Here is a 21,580-nt window from a genome sequence, read left to right on the forward strand (position 1 = left end):
AGGAACCATTTTTGAGATGCTAAGCCTTCTTACCTTCCTGGTAATACTGCCGTACATGCTCTTATCTTTTAGATAAAAATCTACTCGACACATCTCTGGGAACAAAGTTGGGTACCATTGGTAATCATATAGGTCACAATTCATTTATTTTAAGCCCCCACCAAAAAGGAAAAAATTAGACTTAGTGGCATTTTACTAGTAGCTCAGATATCCAACAATTTGCAGGAAATAGAGATGGAATTGTAAGCAAAGGAAATACAATGAAATTAAATTAATCTCCACCCAGACACTGTAAGGACAGCTGGGATACTATCCCAGCAATTGGCTACTGCAGTGAACCGCACAGAGAGAAAAGTTTCCAATTTCCCTTAAGGCTCCAAATACCAGCTGGCTACTATAGTGGACAACATGTTGCGGGAAGTCAGGGACCCCAAACAGAGGAACCGGCTGAAGCCATGACAGAAGAACATGGATTATGAAGATTTTATGGACATTTATTAGTTCCCCAAATTAATACTTTTGTAATTTCTTATGCCTGTTTTTACTGCAATCTCTCAACATAAATTGTAAAGATTTCATGGACACTTACCACTTCCCCAATCAATACCCTTGTGATTTCCTATGCCTGTCTTTACTTTAATCTCTTAATCCTGTCAGTTGAGGAGGATGTATATTGTTCCAGGACCCTGTAATAATTGCGTTAACTACAAAAATTGTCCAGCATGTGTGTTTGAGCAATATGAAATGTGGGCACCCTGAAAAAAGAACAGGATAACAGCAATTGTTCAGGGAATAAGAGAGATAACCTTAAACTCTGACTGCCAGTGAGCCGGGCAGAACAGAGCCAATTTCTCTTCTTTCAAAAGCAAATGGGAGAAATATCGCTGAATTCTTTTTCTCAGCATGGGATATCCCTGAGAAACAGAATGCACAGCTAGGGGTAGGTCTCTGAATGGGCCCCCTGGGGCGTACCTGTATCTTACGGTTGAGACTGCAGGGGTGAAATAAACTCCAGTCTCCCATAGCACTCCCAGGCTTATTAGGAAGAGGAAATTCCCACCTAATAAATTTTGGTCAGACCGGTTGATCTCAAAACCCTGTCTCTTGATAAGATGTTATCAATGACAATGGTGCCCAAAACTTCATTAGCAATTTTAATGTCGCCTCGGTCCTGTGGTCCTGTGATCTCACCCTGCCTCCACTTGCCTTGTGATATTCTATTTCCCTGTTAAGTACTTGATGTCTGTGACCCACACCTATTCGTTACTCCCTCCCCTTTTGAAACTCCCTAATAAAAATTGCTGGTTTTTGTGGCTTGTGGGGCATCACGGATCCCACCAATGTGTGATGTCTCCCCCAGACACCCATCTTTAAAATTTCTCTCTTTTGTACTCTGTCCTTTTATTTCTCAAGCCAGCTGACGCTTAGGAAAATAGAAAAGAACCTACGTGATTATCGGGGCAGGTCCCCCAATAACAACACAGACACAGAAAGTTTTCCAATTCCTCTTAAAGCCCCAAATACCACACAACCAGCTTCAGCTCTACAAAATACCCTCTCCTTACCCCTTTTTAACCTCCTTCAGGACCTCTTGCTATGTCCCATAAAAAGTCTTGGTTCTTTTCACCTACACTGACTCTTGAGCCTCTCCCAGTTCAAGGGATAAAACTCTATTACCAATTAAGTGTAATATACATTAACAGAATAGGTAGAAAGTAATCTTTTATACTAAAACACTAAATTCAAGGTGAAAAGCCAGAAGAATTTGAATTTTGAATTATAAGCTATGATTTAACTAGCAAATACATTAGCTGTAACAAAATGTTGGACAGACTATAAGAAAACTGGAAATGAAAAGTCTTATTGAAAAACAAATGAAATAATGATGAGTAGAGTTCACAAGCGTTGTTAACTCTGCTGTGCCATTTTCATGATGGACTACATTGTAAATGAGCTGCTGTGTTTAAGCCTAAAGGTCCGTTGAGGTGATAGTTCTAGAACAATTTCCACAATCCCACAAAGAAAAATCAAGTGAAGGTCAAGGAAAGCTGCATGTTCTAAATTACAGAATCAACAACAATATTTCTTGTCATTCATCACATTTCAGTCATAAAAGACATTACCTCAACAACAGGTGTATTTTCCTGGAGCTCAGTTGTGTGAGAAGCCAGTAAACCAATCACCCAAGCAACGTTGGCCCGTCTGTAAATGGAGAGAAAACAGGCTCTGAAGAGTAGGTACTGAGGAAACTAACCCCAGCTAGTTACATTATGCAACGATGAGCATTAGATATAAGACGGTGAAACAAAAGTTGAATGTGACAGGTCAGGCCCACATTCCCCATTCACTGGGCATCTACACAGCCCAGAGAATCTCTCCCTCGTATACACAGGGAGACACGAACTGTAATGTCTGCTGCAATTCTGCAATAGCAACAAAATTTAAACAAGTTGTGGTGTAATAGTAAAAGGAAAAATAAAATTTTTTAAAAGCCTTAACAAGAGAAAAGAGCAAAACAGTAATTAATCATTTTATTGCTGAATACAGAGACATTTGGCTAAAGGTCTCTTTTCTAATTATTAGTAGATCAGTGAGTTTCTATGTAAGTGCTAAATATCTGAACAATAACATATCTGTATGCATTAAGTTTAAAAGAAATTTTTACAATCCAAACTTTTTACAGTATTGTACTATTTGCATAAACACTAGTCTTAATGAGGTGTTCCTTTAGTATCCAGCAGAAAACTGAATTTGATAAATCACTATTAATAAATCACATTCAGTGTGATTTGAAAAGGTATTTCATACAGAAAAATTAGTTTTGATGACTTTTTTTCTAATTGAAATGAATGGTGAGTTGATGAGAACTGCACTCATTTAGTGATGTCTGCATGTTGTCTGGGATAATCAGTATGTACTTTAGTCAGCTTTTATTTTTTACCTTCTTAAAGTAAACCTATGTGTGGCCAGGCGTGGCGGCTCATGCCTGTAATCCCAGCACTTTGGGAAGCCGAGGTGGGCGATCACAATGTCAGGAGATCGAGACCATCCTGGCTAACACAGTGAAATCCCGTCTCTACTAAAAATACAAAAAACTTAGCTGGGTGTGGTGGCAAGCACCTGTAGTCCCAGCTACTTGGGAGGCTGAGGCAGGAGAATGGCATGAACCTGGGAGGCGGAGCTTGCAATGAGCCGAGATCGCGGCACTGCACTCCAGCCTGGGCAACAAAGCGAGATTCTGTCTCAAAATAAATAAATAAATAAATAAATAAATAAATAAACCTATGTGGCACCCATGGAGGAAAACAAATCAGACTCAGAGAAGCACTACAGGGAAAAGGTCTGGGTTATCACAACTCTAACATACAGAGATAATTCTTAGAAATTTCAACACTTATTAAATTGCCCATTAAAATTTCTTAACGTACACAAATTAAAGAAGTTCTAGGCAATTGTAGAGTTAGCATCCCACCTCCGAATAAAAAGATTATAGTTTAAAAGTAATCATTTTGAAAAATATCTGTAGGATAATTGGAAAAGCCATCCTCCCACCTCAACCCCCCAAGTAGCTGGGACTACAGGCGTGCACCACCATGCTCAGCTAATTTTTTCAGCTTTTGTAGAGATTGGGGTCTTATTATGATGCCCAGGCTGGCCTTGAACTCCTGACAAACAATCCTCCCATCTCAGCCTCCCAAACTGCTGGGATTACAGGACTGAGCCATTGCACCTGCCTATCTCTTTTCAAAGACAAGCTCAAAATATTTTGAAACACTGAACCATTTTTTAATCTATGAAAGTAAAACGGCTACCAGATTTAATCAACTAAAATAAAAATGTATCAACATGCCAGTTATTTTTCCTAATATGACCAAAACAATTCCTATTACAACAAAAGAAAATGCACTACCTAAAAATCCTATATTTTTAAAATAGAAACTTTAAATAGCTTATGAATAGTCACTTTTTACCAAAATCCTAAATACAAGTACCACATGCCCTGTAGGCAACACCCTCACAGTACAGATACCTTCTCAAAATTCAGGTTTTCTCAGGTCACCACTCCAGGTGCCCCCAGTGACTTGACACTGTACCTCAGAAACAACCCATCTCCATGACAGCGTCTAAGGCACCACTGTTTACCAAACCTTCATGCACTGACAAATGTCCCACATCTGCACTGTTCAATCCAGTATCCACTAGACACATGACTATCAAGCCCATAAAATATGACAGATGCAAGTGAGGAACAAAATATTTATTTAAATTAATTTTTTTTTTTTTTTTGGAGACAGGATCATCCAAGCTAGAGAGCAGTGGCTCAGTCTCCACTAACTGCAATGCCTCCTGGGCTCAAGTAATCCTCCAAACTCAGCCTCCCAAGTAGCCGGGACTATAGGTGTGTGTCACACACCTGGCTAATTTTTGTATTTTTAGTAAAAACGGGGTTTTGCCATGTTGTCCAGGCTGGTTTTGAGCTCCTGAGCTCAACTGATCTGCCCACCTTGGCCTCCCAAAGTGCTGGGATTACAGGCATTAGCCACTGCATCTGGCCTTAACTTTTATTTTAAAAATTACCCCCACAGTTGAGGGTGAGGGAGACAGTACCCTGGGGCCTGGTAGGCACAACAAATAGGACGAATAACAATACATACCTCATGTTGTTAAAAGAAACAAAGGATACAATACATGTGCAGAAAGTACCATTGTGTCTGACAATACGTGCTGAATGAGTAAGCTATTAATTTTTCATTTAAATAGCCCCCATGAAGTGAATGGCTACCACATTAGAGCAGAACTAAAATTTTGTTGTTACTTTTTCATTCGTTGACTTGTTTATTATCTCTCTCCCCAGCAGCCCAGAAGATCCATGAAGGCAGGGCTGTATCCCGATCACCACTGTGACACCTAGACAGTGCTTGGAGCACACTCGGGCATCTGAAAATGTATGTTGAACAAACGTATCAACATCAAAAGCAAAATAAACATATTAGTAGGAAAGGAGTGCATAAAAGTATGGCTGTACAAGGCAAACAAAATGCAAACAGGATTGCCAATGTAAATCTCAGTAGAATTCAAGGCTAAACTCTTCAGAAAAAGATTCCCTTTAAACTAAAAACTGTATGACCTACAGAAGATCTAAGGTGCGAATCTTTATACACCAAATAACAAAGCATGCAATGTAAACCCATAGCAGTGGTAAACTTCAATTTTCTTCTCCTCCAAGCACAGAGAGAAGGCAATAATGAATATATTAATCAATACATTCACACATTCAGGTATCCTAAATAAAAACTAATGAAGTCAAAGTAACAGACGTATCAAACTCTACACCCTACAAACAGTGACCACCCTTATTCAGTGGGAGGCTGCATAGGATGGTGTCTAACACTCTAGAATTCAAAGTCTTGGACCTAGCTCTGGCCCACCATTGGAGGTGAGGGAGACAGTACCCTGGGATAATTACTCATCTTTCATGGGCCTGGTAGGCACAACAAGTAGGACCAATAATAATATGTACCTCATGTTGTTCTAAGAATCAGGAGATAATCCACATGCAGAAATTACCATTGGGTCATGACAACTGGTGCTGACTGAGCAAGCTACTATTACTACATTATTATAGATAGTTGACTACATTCATGGCATACATTAAAAATGATTTTATATTAGACCACAAAGATAAATTTTTAGAATTCCCTAGGGCAGAAATTATAAAGGACTCATTTTGATGTAGTAAAAGGAGAAAAGTAAAAATAGCAAATATAACCCAAAAAGCCTAAACACTTGTGGAATTAAAAGCACTTCTGCCGGGCATGGTGGCTCATGCCTGTAATCCCAGCACTTTGGGAGACTGAGGCGGGTGGATCACTTGAGGTCAGAAGTCCAAAACCAGCCTGGCCAACATGGTGAAATGCCATCTCTACTAAAAACTACAAAAATTAGCTGGGTGTAATGGTGGGTGCCTGTAATCCCAGCTACTCGGGAGGCTGAGGCAGGAGAATTGTTGAACCCAGGAGGCGGAGGTTGCAGTGAGCTGAGATCATGCCACTGCACTCCAGCCTGGGCAACAGAGCAAGACTCCCTCTCATAAATAAATAAATAAATAAATAAATAAGTAAATAAAGCACTTCTATATACCTTATACCTCATATTAAAAAGTGAAAACTTTGGCCAGGTACAGTGGCTCACACCTGTAATCCCCAGCACTTTAGGAGGACAAGATGGAATGATCACTAAGGCCAGGAGTTCAAGACCAGCCTGGCCAACAAAGTGAGACTCTGTCTCTCCAAAAAAAAAAAAAAAAAAAAAAAAAAAAAAATTGTAATTTAGCCAGGCATGATGGCATGTACCTGTAGTCCCATTCCAGCCTGGGGCACACAGTGAGACCCTATTTTTTTTAGAGTAAGTCTCTAAAAATAATAACAATAAAATAAATAAATGAAAGAAAAGAAAAAATAAAAGGGAAAGGGAAAGAAAGCAAGCGTCTGTAAATCACAATCATGTAAGTAACACAGATCCAAACTTATGAGACATTCTCTCCCTTTAATGGTTGCAGACTAAACACTCGACACTCACTTTTCCGAACCCTCTAGAGTCTCTAAAATACAAGCTCTTTTTATTAAAGGAAAATTGGAAACAAAAAGGAGGGCTAAAAGTGGACTAGAAAGTTTGAGAAAATCTCAGATGCAGACATGCAAAAATAAAATTAAGACTGACAGAGAATCAACAAAGGAATCCCCTGTCTAAGAACCACAGGTAGACAGACGTTCCCAAGGAAGCCTCAGGGACTTGGAATAAACTAAGACAAAAAGAAAGAATGAGCCACAAGACAATCATCAGATTAAACAACTGCACAAGGAAAAATTGTGTCCTTGTACAAGGAACAGTTGAGCCAATCAGACCGTGTCTCTTTTCCATCTCCCTTCCCTGGTACATGGAATAAACCCTGCAGCCCTGGCCTCCTGGGTAAATGCGGAAAATTGTTCCTACAGTGAGCAATCCACCTTGCTCACTGGATGGATGGATGCAGGAAGCAGCGACTGTGGTCCTCCACATACTGAAGCGGGGAAGGGGTTAAATGAGGAAAGCCAGCTCCACTGCAAAGAAAAACCCACCCTGGCAATTGCAGAGGCCTCCAGCCTGCCTATCTGATCTTCAGCCAGCTGGAACCCCAAATTAAACTCTACCAGTCAACAGGCCTCACCTACCCACATACCGGCCCTTTCTTTACAGGAGAGGCTATTGGAGAAAGAGACTTAGGCAAGAATAAAGCAAACTCGTATTGCCAACTTCTATACCAATCAATTTCATCATTTATTCATAATATAAACGAAGAACCAGAGATCACCAGGCATTTGAGAAATAAACAGCGTTAAAAAGCAGGACCATGATGAAAAAGAAGTGACCTATAAGTTCAAGAGAGAAGAATACAATGTTTATAATCCAAATTTTGTTCCCTTTTTATCAAAGTCCAGGTTCCAGGCTTATATTATATAATCCTAACGTTTAGCCTTAAACGTTAATAACAATATTTAATTCTAAATTCTGCTCCAAGAAGAGAATTTTTATAATCCTAATATTTATCCTCAAATTCAAAAGTACACGCCAAATATAGGCAGCTAGGAAAAAGGACCAATCAGAGAAAAAGAACATGAACAAAAACTTTCAAATATGATTGTTCAAATTAAAAAATTAACTGGAAATCCTAAATAATAAAATGAGTGGGGATAAATACCAAGCTTGAGAGCTCAAAGATAAAGTCAAGGGAGAGCAATAAAAGAAGAAAGTTTGCATGGATACAAACAGGGAACAATCGACACTGGGGCCTATTTAGGGTGGACGGTGGGAGGAAGGAGAGCATCAGAAAAAATAACGATTGCTCCTTACTAAGCTTAGTGCCTGGGTGACCAAATAATCCGTACAACAAACCCCCATAACATGAGTTTACCTATATAGCAAACCTGCATATGTACCCCTGAACCTAAAATAAAAGTTTAACAAAGAGAGTTTGGCAGTTCTTCAAACAGCTGAACACAGAGTTACCATTTTATCCAGCAATCTCACTACTGCAGGAGAAATAAAATTGTATATGTTCACACAAAACCTTGTGGACAAATGTTCAGAGCGCCATTATTCATAATAGCCAAATGTGGAAACAACCCCAAATGTCCATCAAGACCACATAAGCAAAATGTGGAACAGCCATACAAAGATTATTCAGGTAGAAAAAGAATGAAGTACTCACACATTCCACAATATGGAGGAACCTTGAAAACATTATGCTAAGTGACAGAAGCTAGACACAAAAGGCCACATACTGTATGATTCCATTTATATGAAATATGAAGAATAGGCAAATCAGCCAACAGGAAGCAGATTAGTTGTTGCCAGGGGTTGGAGAAGAATGGGTACTGGGTTTCACTGGGTGAGAAAACTGTTCTGAATTTAGATAGTGGCAATGGTTGAACAACTTTCAGTATACTGACACCTACTGAACTGCACACATTAAAATGGTGAATTTTATGGTATGTGAATTATATCTCAATAAACAAGAGAAAGTGAGAAAGCAAAAGAAAATTTGAAAAAAGAGTCAAGAGACACAAACCCGCACACCCATCCTGTAGGGGTTTCAGGAACAGAAAAAGGATGAAATAAGAGAGGAAGAAATCTAAGAAGTAATATAAAAGCTAAAGGAGGAGTGAAGAGGATAGGCATTGTGGCTTACACCTATAATCTCAGCACTTTGGGAGGCCAAGGCAAGTGGATCACTTGAGGTCAGGGGTTCGAGACCAGCCTGGCCAACATGGTGAAAACCAATCTCTACTGAAAACACAAAAATTAACTGGGCATGGTGGCACACACCTGTAATCCCAGCTACTCAGGAGGCTGAGGCAGGAGAATCACTTGAACCTGGGAGGTGGAGGTTGCAGTGAGCCAAGATTACCTCACTGCACTCCAGCCTGGGTGACAGAGCAATACTCTATCTCAATATAAATGGAAAGAAAAGAAGGGAAGGAAGGGATGGGAGAGGGGAAGGAAGGCATGGGAGAAGGGAAGGAAGGGGAAGAAGGGGAGAGAGGAAGGGAGAGAGGGAGGGAGGGAGGGAGGGAGGGAGGCAGGAAGGCAGGCAGGCAGAAGCAAATTAGTAAAAAGAGATGGCAGGAAGGCAGGCTGAAGCAAATTAGTAAAAGAGATTCCTAGAGACAATCTAGTAAAATCTACAGGTCTGGAATAAAAAGAAATGCTAACTCAAACAAGACACACAAAAGCGGGGGAAAAAAAGGTAAGGTTGACCCCCAAGTCCTACAGAGCTACAGTTAGTACAGGGAAGAGAGCTCAAACACCAAAGCATGGCAAAGAGGTAAGCCACTGAGAGGTCTTCTTCAAAAGAAAGCAAAACAAAAAATCTACCAGCCGGGCATGGTGGCTCAGGCCTATAATCCCAGCACTTTGGGAGGCCGAAGTGGGTGGATCACCTGAGGTCAGGAGTTCAAGACCATCTGGTCAACACGGTGAAACCCCGTCTCTACAAAAATACAAAAATTGCCAGGCATGATGGCAGGTGCCTGTAATCCCAGCTACTCGGCAGGCAGACACAGAAGAATCGCTTGAACCTAGGAAGCAGAGATTGCCGTGAGCTGAGATTGCGCCACTGCACTCCAGCCTTGGCGACAGAGCGAGACTCCGTCTCAAACAACAAAAAAACCCTATCCAATGATAAAATATAATCAACGAAGAGGAGAACTACAGCAAAGAAACAGGAAAACTGTGTTTTTATTAAAAAATTAATGATGGATGAGCATTTACTTTACCTTATTCAAGTATAAAACTCTTATTTAAAAAATAGAAAAATTCTTCCTAAATTCATATCTCAAAAAGGCACTTGCCACAGTAAAAAGCAACCAGTGTAATGAGAGAATATATTTGCAATCACTTATCTGACACGGGGTTAATATCTAGAATATATAAAAAATACCTACAACTCAACAACATAAAACTCAATATAAAAATTGGCAAATGACTTGATTAGACCTTTCTCCAAATAGCCAACAATCAAACAAAAAGATGTTCAACATCACTAGTCACAAAATACAAATCAAAACCATGAGATACTACTTCACACCCATAGGGATAGCTGTCAGCAAAAAACAAAAACAGAAAACACTAATGTTCATAGCAGCATTGTTCACAATAGCCAAAAGATATAAACAAGCCAGTGCCCAACAACAGATGAAAAAATAAACAAACTGTGGTATATACATACAAAGGGATATGATTCAGCCTTAAAAAGGAATGAAATGCTGACACGTTAGTTGCAACATGGATGAAACTTGTAAATGAATGCAGCCCAATTGTCCTATAGAACTGATGCTTACAGTCTTTTAAAATAAAGATAGAAATTGAGCCTCCCAGTCTTAAAACTTGAGAAAGTTACATTTGTCTTATCTGAATTCCTTTGTTGGGAAACCAACCATCAGGCCTCCCAGATAGTTATCAAGGAACTGAAACTTACCAGATCACCACATCTGGACCATAAGACACCAGACCACCTCACTCATCACAATTGCCTAACCAACTACCTGCTTCCTGTCGACCAACTTCTCTTCCCCACCCTTCCCTAACTCCTGTTTTCCCATACATGGTTACATTTCTTCCCTGCTAAATAAACCTCTGGTTTTAGTCAGTTGAGGTGACAAATTTGAGATTGATCTCCCATCTCCTTAGCTGCAGCACCCAGTTGAAGCCTTCTTCCCTAGCAACACTCATCGTCTCCGTGATTGGCTTTCTGTGCTGTGAGCAACAGGACCTAGACCAAACTCCTTGATGTTTTGGTAGCAATATGAGGTACTCACCATAAGCAAATTCACCAAGATAGAATAAGTAGAGTACAGGTCACCAGGACTGGGGAAGGGAAAGGGAAAGTTACCGTTTAATGGGTAAAGAGCTTCTGTTTAAGATGGTGAAAAAGTTCTGGAAATGAATAGTGGTGATGGTTATACAACAATGGGAATGAACTAAATGCCACTGTACACATAAAAATGGCTAAAATGGAACATTTTAAATTATGCATAATTTACAATGAACACATTTTAAAAATTACAGTATTACACTATTACTATATATGAATTATACCTCACAAAGTTGATTGGCAAGGATAGAAGGATATACAATTTGATAAATACTCAATGTTGGAAGTTCTAACAAAAGGCATTTTAAACACATTGACTGGGATTATATATTGACACAATTTATTTGAGCACTTCAGCAATTTTTCAGAAGTCACAATGATATTTACTGCCTTCTACCCATTTGTTCTAATTTGTTCTAATTCTATGAATCTTCCCTAAAGGGAAAAAGAAAAAGCGGGCACAAAGATTTAATCTCAAAAATGTTCATCGCAATGTTGTTTCCAACATTATAATACTATCCAAAATTAGTAAGCAAAATGATCAGATATTCACAACATATAAAAAGTTTACCTTAATTATTATGTATTTTATTTTTAAATGTTAATAACATTAAAAATACATAATATATGTGTTATGGGGGAAAACAAACATAAAATTATATCATGTGATTCTAATTTTTATAGGAAAAACAAAACTAAGAAATAAATATACCTACTTCAATAATAATTATCTCCCAGACTAAGTTAAGGACCCTTTATCATATGCTATGAAGGTAATATAACCTGAGATCAGAGAAAACCTCACTAGAAGTGGCTTTGAATGAAGGAGAATAAAAGAAGATTCCTACCAGAGAAATTGTCTACCTCAGTATCATTTTATTCAAATTAAAACAGTTTTACAATCAAACTTCATTAAAAGCAGAGGAAAAATAGTATGTGTGAATTTTGGTATCCAAGGGGATACTAGAACCAGTCTCCGGGCTGATACAGAGGGATAACTGTACTTGGAAATGATTTGGGATATCTGTTTGAAAATGTTAGCAGGGGGCACCCCATTCAAAGATATAACACGTTTTAAATAAAAGTGTTTAAATAAATATTTCATTGATTCATTTTTAATGAGCATACCATCAGCCTTCTCAAAGTATTAAATGCTCAAAGTATTAAATCCTACTTTCTATTACCAGATTTTACTTTGGGACAGTAACATTACAAGATGTATAATAAGAATTACCCTTATTATTAAGCATTTTCTAAACTCCTATTGTTTCACCCATATTTTACCAGCATAGAAGAATAATTATTATACTACTGCCACAATTCACAAAATCCTTTCACCTCCGATTTTTCATGTGCTTGTCCTAACAATCATGAGATAAGCAAGCTTCATGATAATAACTGCAACTTCTACAACCCCAACCCCACTGTAAATGAAATACCCACTAAGAATCAGGCACTATATAAAGTATCTCATATATTTACCTCATTCAAAGTGGAATAATTACCAAAAATCTATGAAGTGGTTATCTCATCCCCATCCCAATTTTATAGATGAGGAAACTGCGGCTCAGCAATTAAAGTAATTGGCCCAGAAAGCAGATCTTTGATCCACACCCAGGTCTGTCTGAATCCTAAACCTATGCCATTTCCTTGTTCCACCTACCCTCCCCAGGAAACAGAGAATGAGAAAAAGATAATCATTTGTCTGAGTCTTATAGGCAACCGGAACCCAGAGCCTTCTAACACTTGATCTATGGTGCTTTCTACCTGGTATGTCACTTCTATAAAAAGCAAGGACACTTCCTTCCATTGGGAGTTTATAAATCATAATCTCATTAGATTATAAATAACATCATAGGGAAGCTACATGCTACATGAGGGACAGATAAGCATGGCCAAGGGAAATTTTGAGGAAGTATAACTAAATTAATACACAGGGATCAGGGTTGAAGTATTTTATAACCAATACTCAAAACAGTTAACAGCCTGGCGCAGTGGCTCACACCTGTAATCCTAACACTTTGGGAGTCAGAGATGGGAGAATCACTTGAGCCCAGGAGTTCAAAACCAACTTGGGCAACATAGTGAGAGACCTTGTCTCTATGAAAATAAAAAAACAAGAACACTTAATAAAGTTTCCAGGAGTAGCTTAGATAATCCCAGCATTGTATATTAGGAGAAGGGCTATTTTTAAATATTCTAGAATTTATAATTGGAATGCCCATAAAAATTGCCTATGAGTAGAGTCATCATTATGTCAGAAAAATTTATGATAATTATTTGGGACTCTGCTTTTGATAAGTATGTATGCTGTAACTACTTAATAAAGTCATGAAAAAAAATTTTAAAATATAAATGTTACTTACATATCGCAGTTTAGAGCTATCTGCGAATGCTGGATTAGCAATTGGAACTAGAATAAAAAATGTAAGTGTAAAAAAAGAAAAAATTAAAATATTTAAGTCACGAAACACAGAAAGTGACAGCAAAGTTAACAGCTCAGATCTTCATAAAAAGGAAATTTATACTGTACACCAAAAGTGATATTTACGAAATTACAAAGGCACTTGTATATGAATAAGATTAAAATAAAAACGAAGAACAGTACTTTTAGTTTCTCCTAACACTTTATATTCTCTAAATGACTGCCCTTACCTGATAGACACACACCAACTATAGAAAAAAGTAAACTTAATAATATCCTGGAAGCAAATGAACTTAAATTCTTTCAAGCCAATTCCCAAATGAGGGCCCACTACAGAAAACACCTCTGAACCACCATAATTCCTTTCTGAGGATGACTCCAAACACTCTGCCAACCGATGCTAAACATGAGCCAAAAGAAACAAAAAACAAAAAAAAACTCTGACAAATTCCCATGAGCTTACCAATGGACCAAGATAGTCCAAAAAGTAATATTCCCAGAGGATAGGAAAAAAATTTCTTAGAGGATTGATGTCTTCCTTCAAGGTCACAGCAGAAACCTTGCAGGTTACCAGATGACCCAGTAAAGGAACCAACACCCACAACCCATTCCACATGGGCAGTTCATTCCAGTCACTGATGAGAAGGGAAAAGGTCTTATGATATCACGTGTTTTTTTTTTTTTTTTTGAGATGGAGCTTTGCTCTTTTTGCCCAGGCTGGAGTGCAATGGCGCGATCTCAGCTCACTGCAACCTCTGGCTCCCAGGTTCAAGTGTTTCTCCTGCCTCAGCCTCCCCAGTAGCTGGGATTAGAGGAGTGCACCACCATGCCAGGCTAATTTTGTATTTTTCGTAGAGACGGGGTTTCACCATGTTGGCCAGGCTGGTTTCAAACTGCTGACCTCAGGTGATCCACCCACCTCAGCCTCCCAAAGTGCTGGGATTACAGGCATGAGCCACTGCACCTGGCCCAATTTCATATATATATATATATATATATTTTTTTTTTTAAGACGGAGTCTCGCTGTCGCCCAGGCTGGAGTGCAGTGGCACAATCTTGGCTCACTGCAGGCTCAGCCCCCCACCGGGGTTCACGCCATTTTCCTGCCTCAGCCTATATATTTTTTTAAAATCTTACAAGTTAACATAAAATGGAAATCTGAGTATTACAAGCAACAACAACAACAACAACAGAAAGTTCAAAATCACCATCTACTCTCATCTACTGTAAGACCTAAGGATTAAGCAGAGGATAATTTCCATAAACCTAAAATCATGATAAATCAGTTTTTTCATGGTAGTTAAATCAAATTGCTATTTTAGCACTTGTTTGAGCCTCTAAAAAACATAAATTTAAATGCATAAGTCACATCACAGAGGCCTACCAGTGGGGAATGGAGAAGCCTGGTGGCCACCTCCTGGTGACCAGCCACCACGCACAAACAGCAAAGGAGATTAAGCTTGGCTCAGGAGGTCCTCGAGCTCTTCGCAATGGAGTCGATCTGTGAGCACACTTGTTGCAAAAAAGTCATTCCAATCTTGGTCTTTCAGAAATTATAACTTATCCACTGCCAAGGAAAGAAAATAACAGAAGTATGAATGATGAGAAAGACAACTACTGGAAACACTACATGAGAAATAAACACAGAATTATGACAGCTAAGATGAGGACAAAGAAAACACGACACTGTCAAAACCAAAAATACTCCAAAGATGACACTACTTCTATTTGTCCTTCTATATTTCCCATCTCTTTATCTATCCATGGAAACTTTTTAACCACTTCAATGGAAAACTATGCTTTCAAACCAAGCAGATGTCTAAAGCAGAATTGTCCCACAACCTAGACTATAACAAAATGTAAAGTTGAATACAACTGGAGTAAAAGACAAAAGAGCCTTTGTATAAATAAATCAACCCGCAAATATTGCAAAAAGCACAAATCCCACAGTTATTAAAAAGTTCCAATAAAATTACTGTAAAAAATGATGAGGAAAACATGATAGCTAAAATCACCTGAAATGCCTACCTCCAAATCCGTATACAAAAAAAGGGCAAAATCTAGGAAATGTGATACCCCCTAAAATTAACATATTTTTGGCTGATCTCAATCTTTAGACAAAACATATTATAAATATAATTTCCCAAATAACTCAAAGAAGAAAAAGGAAATAGTATTTCCCGGTAATAATTCTCTAGGTTTGCATAAATAGACCTACTTGGCAATGAAAGCACTATTATTAATATTTGGCTTCACTTTGGTCTTTAAACGTCCTTCTCCACAGGTTTTTCTGGTTGTTTTTATCGGTAATTAAGTTGACTGATATAAACCCTTAGCTGGTTTATTGAAACCTAAATATATTTTAAATTTACTTCAAATCATAGATTCTACTCTAGCCACAATGAATAATTTTCCCCAAATTGAGTTCAACAGCTTAAAATATAATTTGTTAAACAAACAAACAAAAAAAAAGTTTAAGGTATGTAAAAATTTCTGACTTTCACCCTAAATAAGATTTTCATTAGCTCAACAGAAATGTAATAATTATCCCTTAAGTATCTCCACTACCACACCATCTCCACAGTCATGAAACACCTAGTCCCATTCTCAAATGTTCTGGTCCCACCAATAGAATCCCAATCCTTCCTTGTTGTCCCCAACCCTGTGCACCTACACCTGCCATAAATGGTGGAAATTCAACCAGCTCTATGAAGGGAAGGGAGGAGACCCTCCCCCAACCCACTGTACAGGAAAACTTGCCCAGATCTATAGGAACCTCCCCACACACAAGAGGACAGGACAGCCCAGACTCAGCTGAGAAATGTCCACAGCTGGCACAAATGAATTACAGATTATTTACAATTCACATTAACACTGCTCCAAGAATATAACCAACTGTCAAGACAAAAAAAATTTAGTTATTCACATACAAATATTCCATTTCTGAATAAATTTCACATTTGTATCTGTATACAAAGAGTCTACATGTTCGATAACTCCTTTATGATCTTACCTGAAAATGCTGGTAGATGCAATATTTTTGGATCAAATTTAACTGATGGTGGTTTTTTCATTACCTGTGGTTAAAAAAAAAAAACTTTTGAGACAATTTTTAAGATGGATATCTGTCTCCTTATATGTCCCTTATATCAAATAATAAATCAATGAGGACAAAAAAAGAATGTGTAAAATTTGTTACCAAAAAGAATAAGAACGATGCCTTTTCAGATTAAAACATACATATATAGATAATAATTTATTTTCTAAAATAATTTCAATTGATATCTGTAATAAAATACAGCCTCAAAGAAAAAATTCACCCCTATCTTGGCTTACTCTTTAGATAATTTACCTCTAATTAGAAATTCAGTCATTCAACAAATATCTATTGGGTACCTGCCAAGGTAAGGCTCTATGTCAAGGGTTAAGGGGGATACAAAAATATAAAACACACAATCCTATTTTCAGAGAGCTGACATTCTGGTTGGGAAGATGAGACAAACATTTGATAAACAACAAAATATTTCACAATTGAAAAGAGGTAGGACATAACTACAGACAAAACCCTGGACAGAAAGAATTTTTTTGTAAATAGTAGTTTAGAGAATACAGCAAGCACTTTACTTGATATAGTTGAGACCGGGTTTACAGAAGAGGTAGGGGGTGGGTTGAGGTCTTGAAGAATGGTTAGAACTTTATGGTTATATCAGAGAAGACACCATTCAAGGAAGCCATAATAGCATGAACTGGAAAGTGCACAATTTATTTGAGAAATGTGAAGAAACCATGTAGTTGGATCCATGAGCTTAGGATGGCCAGATACTGCATCTTGAGACTTTTAGTTAAAAATTCAACCATCATTTCTATACCTAACTCCTGCAAAATTTCTATATGTAGTATTTTTAAAACCTTTACCAATTAAGTAACCAGCATTACCGTATTTACGGTAGTATTCTTACTAAAATGCATATTCTCATTCTAATCTCATAATCCAAATTAATAATCTCATTCTAATCATGAGAAACCCTTAGATAAGCCTAAATTAAGGGACATTCTTCAAAACACTGAACCAGTTACTCTTCAAAGTGTCAAGGACTTGAGTCATACGTTTTATAACCTGTATTACAAAAACATACAAAGGCCAGGTGCGGTGGCTCACATCTGTAATCCCAGAACTTTGGGAGGCCTAGGCAGGTGAATCATGAGGTCAGGAGTTCAAGACCAGCATGGCCAACATGGTAAAATCCCATCTCTACTAAAACTACAAAACTTAGCCATGCGCAGTGGCAGGCACCTGTAATCCTAGCTACTCAGGAGGCTGAGGCAGGAGAATAGCTTGAACCCGGTCGGCAGAGGTTGCAGGGAGCTATCACACCACGACACTCCAGCCTGGGTGACAGAGTGAGACTTCATCTCAAAAAAAAAAAAAAAAAAAAAAGACAAACTGTCAAGGTCATGAAAGGCAAGAAAAGTCTGAGAAATTCTGACAAAACCATGAAAGACTACGGCAGACTATACGAGACTAGGGAGGCATAACAACTAACTGTAATGTGGGATCCTGAACAACAACAAAAAAAGGACATTAGAGGCAACTGGTAGAATTCAAATAAATTTGGTAGTTTAGTTAACAGCACTATACTCATGTTTTATTTTTCCTTTTTCAGAAAGAATTCAAAAGGAGCAATCAGGGTATTGCATGACATCATTATACAGAGATATGAATCAAGTATGATGCAACTCCAACTACCACATTCTACTGCCCTCCAAAAGGAGGAACAGGTAAGGATTATCCTGCCTGACTAGCACTATACCAATGCTAATTCCCAGGTGTTGTTAACTATACTATAGACCTATAAGATGTGAACATTAAGAGCAGCTGGGCAAAACGTATACAGGAACTCTCAACTATTTTTTAACCTTCTCTCTAAGACTAAAAGTAGTTTAAAATTAAAAGTTAAACACAAAAATGTCCACTGACTAAGGCTTCCCATAAACTATCAAATATGGTTATAAGAGGAAAAAAAGAAACAAAGAATATCGTCTAAGGCAAGCTTGTGCAACCCACAGCCCATGGGCTTCATGCGGCCCAAGGCGGCTTTGAATGTGGCCCAACACAAATTCCTAAACTTTCTTAAAACATTGTAAGATGTTTTTTGCAATTTTGTTTGTTTGTGTTTTAGTTTATCAGCTATCGTTAGTGTATTTTATGTGTGACCCAAGACAATTCTTCTTCCAGTGCCGCCCAGGAAAGCCAAAAGACTGGACACCCCTGGGAAAGATATCACAAATTGTTCTAGAAAACCCACTTTGAAAATGCACCAATGCACATCAAACTTAGCATAATAAAGTTACTCTGCCACACATATGAACTCACAAAAAGGATTAGCTCCATTATGAAAAATAGCTAAATAATCTATATAAAATGCTGTCTGTCTAGAAAATAAACATGAATCCAAGAACCCTTTGGTATAAACCACAGTATTGTTCCCAATGAGATACGAAAAGACAGTCATGAATTAATACAGAAAAAGAGATTTAAAAAAGAAAAAGAAGGCTGGGCGTGGTGGCTTACACCTGTGATCCCAGCACTTTGGGAGGTGGAGGCGGGCAGATCACGAGGTCAGGAGATCAAGACCATCCTGGCTAACATGGTGAAACCCTGTCTCTACTAAAAATACAAAAAATTAGCTGGGTGTGGTGGTGGGCGCTTGTAGTCCCAGCTACTCTGGAGGCTGAGGCAGGAGAATGGTGTGAACCCAGGAGGCGGAGCTTGCAGTGAGCCAAAATCACACCACTGCATTCCAGCCTGGGTGACAGAGGGAGACTCTATCTCAAAAAAAAAAAGTAACAGAAGCAGGAAAATTAAAATAGAGAGTAAGTAGTGGAATGTATGTTGTGGAGTTGGAAGTCAAGACAAAACACAGGGACTTAGAAATGCATCTGTTTTTTAAAGTAAATACTCATTTTCCCCTAGCAATAAAGTATTATATTCCAAAAGGCAAGAAGCAAAAAAACTCACAGTGGTTTAGAAGTACATTGTGAACCGTGACTCCTCCAGCTCCCATAGTGTCTCCTCACCATCTCCCATGCAGTCTTAACAACCTGTGAGAGGGCAGGGCTTCCGTGTGATCTGCCTGCCCAGCCCAGCCTGGTGAGCAGTGCCCTCTGACTGCTTCTGCCTTCAAAATACGTCAGAGACTAGAATACTTAGAGTGATTCACATTAGTGCAGATGGAGAAACGATGGGACTGAGAGCTAAGGTCTGAGGTCAAGAGGCTGGCAACCCCTCCGGGGCATGTGGAAGAAAGCAGTAGTGAGAGGCAGAGCTGACTCATTCAAAACAGAGGGGAGAAAACTTAGAACTCCAGTGAAGTGGAAGTGAAGGCAGAGGAAAGCGTTGCAGACAGAGCGGGACCTGGAAATGCAGACATGCAGCACAAATGAAACAGAAGCAGACAAGAGAAAAGGAAAGATTAGACAGTAAATAATATTCTGAATGAAAATCTCATGCAGATTTCAGATCTCAGTAAAGTCTACAACTCAGTTGTTAGAGTGCTTTCTGTACCCTTGGATTGTCATTAATGGGGGTGACAACAAGATCTGAGTCCATGTAGATAAGCTCTCTCTCATCTGGGATTCCAGGTCCTGCTGACTCAGGTGTCCACTTGTAATCTGAAATGAGAACAAAAGAACAAAAATTAGACTTTGTTTCTGTGACTAATATAGAGCTTTAAAACACTGAACTAACAAGATGCTGAGGAAGACACCACTGTAAAATGTCACCTATATCAATGTACTTCAACTGCTATTCAAGACAGTTGCAGTCTCACTTAATTTTCACAAAAATCCTAAACTGTACATACCATCATTTCCATTTTACAGATAGAAATATAAAACTCTGAGAAAGTAACTGAATTGCTCATGTTACCATTAAGCCTGGCCAGGACTAGAAAAAAGATCTTTACAATTCAATGTTCTAAACTGTGATGAGGCAAACTGGTTTTTCGATTATCAGCATGGGTTTTTTTTGTTTTGTTTTGTTTTGTTTTTTTAGGGATGGAGTCTCACTCTGTCACATAGGCTGGAAGGCAGTGGTGCAACCCTGGCTCACTGCAACCTCTGTCTCCCGGGTTCAAGTGATTCTCCTGCCTCAGCCTCCTAAGTAGTGGAATTATGGGTGCACGCCACCATGCCCAGCTAATTTTTTTTTTTTTTGAGACAGAGTCTTGCTCTGTCACCAGGCTAGAGTGCAGTGGCACGATCTTGGCTCACCAGAACCACCGTCTCCTGGGTTCAAGTCATTCTCCTGGCTCTGCCTCTTGAGTAGCTGGGACGAGGTTTCACCACGTTGGCCAGGCTGGTCTCAAACTCCTGGCCTTAGGTGATCCGACTGCCTCGGCCTCCCAAAGTGCTGGGATTATAGGTGTGAGCCACTGCACCCGACCCATGGCTTTATTTTTCATTCATAGAATGCTAATCAATTTATTTCTGCTTTACAGAATATTCAATGTGAAGTTGAAACTGTAACATAAAAAAATTTTCAGACTTAAATACAGAACGGTTACCTAAGTGTTAAACCTCAATTATTTATTAAGCCTCGTAAGAGTTGATACATAATAAAATGAATCACCATTCACCATCAGTTATTCCTTTGAGATGGTACTTTGTGCTCTATTTAAACATAATTTGTATTCCTAGGGCTATGCCCCAGTATTTCCCATCAGAAAAAAAAAAAAAAAGAGGATTTATGCTTAAGAACCTTAAAAGATAAAGGAACAGAGTTAGCTAAGAAAATTCCTGGAAACCCAATGTGCCCCTTGCAACTCAGATGAAAGATATAAGAAAACATACAAACAGGCTGGGCACGGTGGCTCAAGCTTGTAATCCCAGCACTTTGGGAGGCTGAGGTGGGCAGATCACAATGTCAGGAGTTCAAGACCAGCCTGACCAACATGGTGAAACACTATCTCTACTAAAAATACAAAAATTAGCTGGGGGTGGTGGCATGCACCTGTAATCCCAGCTATTCAGGAGGCTGAGACAGGAGAATCACTTGAACCCAGGAAGCGGAGGTTGCAGTGAGTTGAGATTGTGCCACTGCACCAATTAAAAAAATTATATGCAAAAATTAATTTCCTATAGGTAAATTGAATGTAGGCACAAATGCCAAGTTATAAGAAATAGCCCACTCACAACAGCAAAAATATATATAACAAAATGTTCAGGAATAAACTAAATGATCA

The 21,580-nt window shown here is 38.6% G+C and overlaps 1 protein-coding gene and 1 non-coding gene across 2 annotated transcripts in view; one reads left to right on the forward strand and one right to left on the reverse strand.

The window, feature by feature from the left end:
- The window catches only part of LOC129050240 (putative GED domain-containing protein DNM1P46), an 86,613-nt gene that overhangs the window by 57,397 nt on the left and 7,636 nt on the right, over nucleotides 1-21,580 (forward strand). The window lies entirely within an intron of this gene.
- On the reverse strand, nucleotides 18,008-18,139 carry LOC129050609 (U8 small nucleolar RNA). Its single transcript, XR_008514288.1, has one exon. It is a non-coding gene; the product is annotated as a U8 small nucleolar RNA (small nucleolar RNA).

This window comes from Pongo abelii, chromosome 16 (genome assembly GCF_028885655.2).
Source record: "Pongo abelii isolate AG06213 chromosome 16, NHGRI_mPonAbe1-v2.0_pri, whole genome shotgun sequence".
In the NCBI taxonomy this organism is placed as follows: domain Eukaryota; kingdom Metazoa; phylum Chordata; class Mammalia; order Primates; family Hominidae; genus Pongo; species Pongo abelii.